General features: G+C 33.7%; 1 pseudogene; it reads right to left on the bottom strand.

The window, feature by feature from the left end:
* Positions 1-4,377: 4,377 nt before the first annotated feature.
* Positions 4,378-4,913, bottom strand: LOC113783810 (annotated as a pseudogene).
* Positions 4,914-5,524: the final 611 nt, after the last annotated feature.

The following is a 5,524-nucleotide window of genomic DNA, read 5'->3' as shown; positions in this document are numbered from 1 at the left end:
TGGGACTTGGAAGGCGCGAGTTTTGCGATAGTGACGACTTGATAAAAGTTGTCAGTAATTCTACCACTTTCTTTCACAACTTTTCATTGTTGTCACTGTTTATGTTTATTGACGACCAATTTTTGTCAATAAAACTATAGTGTAGTTAGTGACAACATAAGTATCATCACTAACTTGAACATCTCTAATGCATTTATTTAATTGTGAGCCTCAATATTAATTTAATTTTTTTTTAAATTTGATGATTTATTAACTATGACTTTATTTAATTGTGAGCCTCAATATTAATTTAATTTTTTTTAAAATTTGATGATTTATTAAACTAGCCATAGTTACTTAAATATTAATTTAATTTTTTTAAAATTTGATAATTTATTAAACTAGTCATAGTTACTCAATAAGTTTTTAACTGAAAAAAATTAATGAAAGTTTTTAGTTAGAACAACTATATAAACTATTACAATTAGAACTCAAGGTCTCTAAATTCAAATACCTTAATTTTGGGTACTGTCAATGCCTCCTTGACATCTAATTGGTCGAATGTTGAAACTCATTAAGTACAAATTCATTTTGATGAAAAGCGGAATTAGTTGTGTTATATAAGTTAATTAATGAAATCAGGACTACTAATTACTGCAATTCCTTCAAATTTAATGTTGATTTGCTAAAAGTCAAAACGAATACATATTTTTCTTACAAATCAATACGTATACTATAGTTTCGTGCAAGTTTACATTCATGATTCTTCAATATAAAACATCTAAAAAAATATAGTACTATTAGACAAAACTAAATTTTTTTTCTAGAAACTGATAGAAAGTTCTTAACACATAATTAAGATTTTTCTTTTTTCATGTTTAAAAATAATGAATTATTTCTTAAAATAATATGAAAGTAGATTCCCGATCTAGTATACTTAATTAAAATGTTTAATTTAATACAAAGAAAATAACCTTTCTTTGAGAATCTAAATAAAAAGATAAAACTAAAAATTGGATCAAATTTTTCTTTCAAAATGAAAAAGAAATAGCGGGAATTGAAAATTGGTGGAGGCATTCTTTAAAAAGCAAATTTCAAAATGAAAGAGTACAAGTCTACAACTTTTGGGCTAAGTCTGATACACTTCTAATTCTCACATTTTCACTCGCTGGCCTTCTCGCTGGCCTTCTCGCTGTCTCTCTCGGTCTCTCTCTCACTTCGACCCCTCTCAATTTCTTTCTCACTAATGCTCGAGCATTCCTCCTTATTGGGCTACTAATTTTGATATGTTTCCTCAGAGCATGTGCTGTAAAAAGGCAAGTTTCTCTCTTCTTGCTTAGTAATCAATTTCCCCCAATTTTTATTGACCCGATTTTGTGTTCCCAACATTCAATTTTTGGGTAAATTCTCTTCTTCTCTATCATTTGTCTAGTTTCCCCAAAGTTTCTTACCCTAATTAGCAATCGCCATCATTTGCAATCACCTTTTCTACCCTACTTAGATGATCAATTGTTTCAATTTCTCCCCAAATTTTATTGCCCTACAGCAGCACCTCATCTTCACTAGCAAACAGCTCGAGGACAGCCGTACCCTAGTCAACTACAATATCCAGAAGGAGTCAGCCCTCCACCTCGACGGTGGCGCCAAGAAGCGCAAGAGGAACACCTGCACCAAGCCGGCAGTGACTGAGGGAAATTCTCCCCCCCCTTTTTTATAAACTTTATTGTTACTAGTCTAATTGAACATTAGCAGCATGTTCTTATTTTGAAGATTTTGTTCTTTATTGGGTTTGATATATTATTCTCTGAAACCGTTGGATTTTGCTTTCTAAAAAAATTTAGATTGTATGTTTCTTTAAGATTTTATCAAATTCTTGGTTATTCTATTTTCAAGCTCTTGGTTTATTATATTTTTTGGTTTTAATTTCACATTAAACTGCAAAGCGTCCCCTTTTCAGCAATTTCTGGTATGTGTTCAAAGCGTCCCCTTTTCAGTTTTACTTAAAGCGTCTACAAATCATCATTGTGGTGTTGTTTGTAGAGCTAAATGCATTACAATTAAGGTAGTATTGTGGTGTTGTTTGTAGAGCTAAATGCATTACAATTAAGGTAGTAAGAGTAAATTCTACAGATTTGAATGCCTTTCAAAAGCAACATTTTTTTCACTTCAAAATTCAACTCATTTAGATCCATGCACTTAGTCTGGTTCAAAAACAGCCTTGAATGTTTCTTGAATTGAGGTGATTGAAATATGTCTGTCAAGACTTCAAGCTCTTTCCTAATGTTTTCCTGTTGGAAGTGCTCTATCTTTGTGTAAATGTGCACACTCACAAATCGACTCTCATTTCCTTTGTTTCCATTTATTTGTTTTTTTAGAAACTTGGACAAGTTGCTCCAAATCATTGCATTTGTACTTTGCCTTAAAAGCTGTATATTAGCTATGGATGTAGTCCTGCAAGTTGAGATACTGTAGACTTTTTTTTTCTGCTAACTTATAAATTCATTCTAGAACACAAACCTCTAAGGTTGCATCTCAAGTCTAAGGTGTGCATCTGGTGACAGAGAAATCTGGTGATAGAGTTCTAAGGCTGCATCTCAAGTCTACTTAAGGACTTGTACTAGTATCACTTTGGAAGAGCTTGGTAAGAGGACCAAAACTCATCAATTAGTTTTGATGTGAAAAAAGATCTTCCTCCGTAAAAATTCATGAACTAGGAATGTTATTAGAACAACATGGACAGCTTCTTATGGTATGTTTTGAGAGTCCATGATTCTCCAGAATATACTTGTTAGCCTTACTTGTGCTGAATTTCACATGTTTCATTATTTTTTAAGGGCAAAGGTGCTTTGGCCAAAATGTTTTGCTTGCAAATGTGTTGACCGCATTTACTTCTCTGCCTAGTATGTTCCTTTTGTTAAGTTTACAAGGGAAAGGTCAAACCTCTTAAACAGAAACAAAACATAGGGTCGCAGCCCCTAAAATATTTGCACCACGCAATTCACTAAGTTCCTGTGGCAGTTCTGTTATAATCTGCATCCCAGATTCTTTGTTGACACTACTTTTAGCTAGCTAGTCTGCACACTTACTTCTTTCTCCGAACATGTTGTAGCCAGGATTCCCGATCCCTGCTTAAAACATTCCTGATCTGACATATTAGATTGTATAGTGGTGAGTCCTGTCCTACTCCTTGTATTAGTTCCAAAGCTGCCTTACAATTCGTGTCCAGAATCACTCTTTTTTTTGTAGAGTTCCAAGCCATTTTTATCCTTTTGAGTACTTCCCACAGCTCTGCTAAGTGCTATCATATTATCTATTAGCCCAATATTCACTATAAAACCTGCTTTCCATCTCCCACAGCTATCTATATGTCCCTTTTCAAATTAATATGGCTTTGCCTCTTCTACTTGGAATAATGCTAAATTGAGAAGTGTACATCTTGCTACAGTTAATTGCTAATTATTGATAGTTTCATGTCTTACATGGTAGTTTGTTCTCCATATAGCATTATTTTATACTGTATAATCACAAATTTTTTGCTGGATGTAGGTTGGATTTTCTGTTAACGGAGTAATAATACTAACTTTTATGTGGGTTTTGAAGGCATTCCTTGAGGTAATACCTTTTCTTTTCACATGAATGGTTCCCATTTTTGGTGCCATTCTTGAAGTAAATTTCACTTTGAATGTTTTGCAATGTCCCGCCACTTGCCTAACTCACTAGTTTGATTGGAATACAATATTAAGGGGCGCTGGTTTTCTATGGAATTAATACACCATGACAAACAGCAAAAGTAATTTCAGAGATCTAGAACAAGAAAGTTGTTATTTGCTTTTAAATGGCAAAGAAACATTCTAGTTATGTTGGTGCACATTGCTCCTACTTGACACCTTATATCATGATCGACATTACTTTGGTTATCATACTTGACACCTTGTATCCTCTGTGGTGCATTAGTTTGGATTGTTCTGGTTTAGTTTAGTTTAGTTTATTTGAATGTTTTAGCTAAGCAAGTGAACTGAAGTTGCTTTTCCTTTAGTGTTGTGCTTATCGTCTTATCAACTGGTTATATTGTTCATAGCAGTACTTTTATCAGTACTTGTTATAGTAGTGCTTGTTGCCTTATCAACTTGTTATAGTATTCCTTTGAGGCTGAAGTTTAATAGCAGTACTTATTTCTTGAGCTAATTTGGTGCATTAGTTTGGGGCTGATTTTGATTTTCTTTGGGGCTAATTTTGATGTCCAGCTTTAATTATTGAGGTTCTTATTGGATTGCAAATTTTAGCTAAGCAACCGAACTACAAGAGATATAGTGAAATTGGGAAATGGCAAGGTTTAGTGAAATTTTGTCTGATGTTAAAAATTCCCCCTTGTGTTGAAATTTGGTATTTTTTTTCACGACAAAACAGCCTAGCAAATTGTCACACTTAAAAGACAGTATCTTTGATCGGAACAAAACAATGACTAAATTCATTTATATTATTCCAATCTTGTTTGCCACATCCAAAGCATCGTAGTCTGGAGTCAACCGAACATATGCTTTCTTTGTTCCATCAGGCCTGATCAAAGTGTTCACTTTCTTGGTCTGTATGTCGTGCATCTTCTTCACTGCATCTTTGATTTTCTTCTTATCAGCATGAATGTCAACTATGAATACCATGGTATTGTTATCTTCAATCTTTTTCATGGCAGATTCAGTAGTCAAAGGATATTTGACAATCTAATAATGGTCCAACTTATTCCTAGAAGGAGCACTGATGCGTGGGTACTTCGGGTTCCCGTCTTTTTTCAATGTCTTAGGACGATGAAAGGTAACTTTGGTTCGGATCTTCTTGGCTTTCTTCTTAAAAGTTGTCCCAGATTTGACAAATTTGGCAACCTTGGCTGCCTGAGCCTTTGTATCAAGCTTTTTTGTGGCGTCAGCTTTAGGAGCCATTGTTGGAAACTGCCTTACAAATCTTTTACCTGAGGGGAGGAGCCGAGTGTTAAGGGGAGGAGCTGAGTGTTGCTGAAGCAGCTCTATGTTGAAATTTGGGACTTGGATTTTTTTTGTAAATCTACCTCGAGTTATATGTGAAATTTAGGCCAAATACCACTTATCAAACTATAGATAGGGTGTTGTTGAACTTCATTATGATATTTGAATGCTTATATGATATTTTGACATTTCGTAATGCAATGGATGCATTCATTTGCTAATTATAAATCATTGTCATTTTTTTCCATTCATAGATATAATTGTTGTAGGAAAATTTTCAATTTTCATGGTGATAAAGAGTTATCATTGAATCAAAATTTTCCATTAATAACAATCTGTGGTCATAGAATGAAAAAGTGTTTAGTGACTTCAAAAGTCGTCAGTAATTAGTCTATACCAATGACAATTACATATCACTTTTAGTGACGACATTTATTTGTACATCATTGACAAGATATTATGTCATCACTAAAATTACAATAATTATTGACGACATCAGTTGTCACAAAACAGTTCCATTCACTGACGACTTTTATTGTCGTCACTATATACTTTTACCGACGGGCCTT

This window comes from Coffea eugenioides, chromosome 9 (genome assembly GCF_003713205.1).
Source record: "Coffea eugenioides isolate CCC68of chromosome 9, Ceug_1.0, whole genome shotgun sequence".
In the NCBI taxonomy this organism is placed as follows: domain Eukaryota; kingdom Viridiplantae; phylum Streptophyta; class Magnoliopsida; order Gentianales; family Rubiaceae; genus Coffea; species Coffea eugenioides.
Note: the sequence above shows the minus strand (reverse complement) of the source record. Positions and strands in the feature narration are given on the sequence as shown.